Here is a 393-nt window from a genome sequence, read left to right on the forward strand (position 1 = left end):
CACGCGTCCTTCTTCCAGCACCAAAATTTCATCAGCGTCAACCACCGTGGATAAGCGATGAGCTATAAAGATGGAAGTTCTGTCCTTTGTTACACGTCTGAGACTGTTAAGGATATTCTAAAACGTAAAAAAATAGTACATAAATATTGATTGTTGCAAAAGAAAAATCGTTCTAAGAAACCCCATTTCTTTTCTTTCTTTTTAAAGATAGAAATGATCCAAAATGTCGTAATCTTGCTAATTTGCCGTTTCCGAGTCGTATTTGTTTTCAAACGGCTGTCTGGTCTTAGTGCGAGGGTTAATTCATATCATTAAACGTAGTGATTCAAGGATTATTCAGTGGGATGGGGAGGGGTTAAGTAGCAATCGCTAAATTGGCTATACATATTCGCC

This window comes from Montipora foliosa, chromosome 3 (assembly GCF_036669935.1).
Source record: "Montipora foliosa isolate CH-2021 chromosome 3, ASM3666993v2, whole genome shotgun sequence".
NCBI classification, from domain to species: domain Eukaryota; kingdom Metazoa; phylum Cnidaria; class Anthozoa; order Scleractinia; family Acroporidae; genus Montipora; species Montipora foliosa.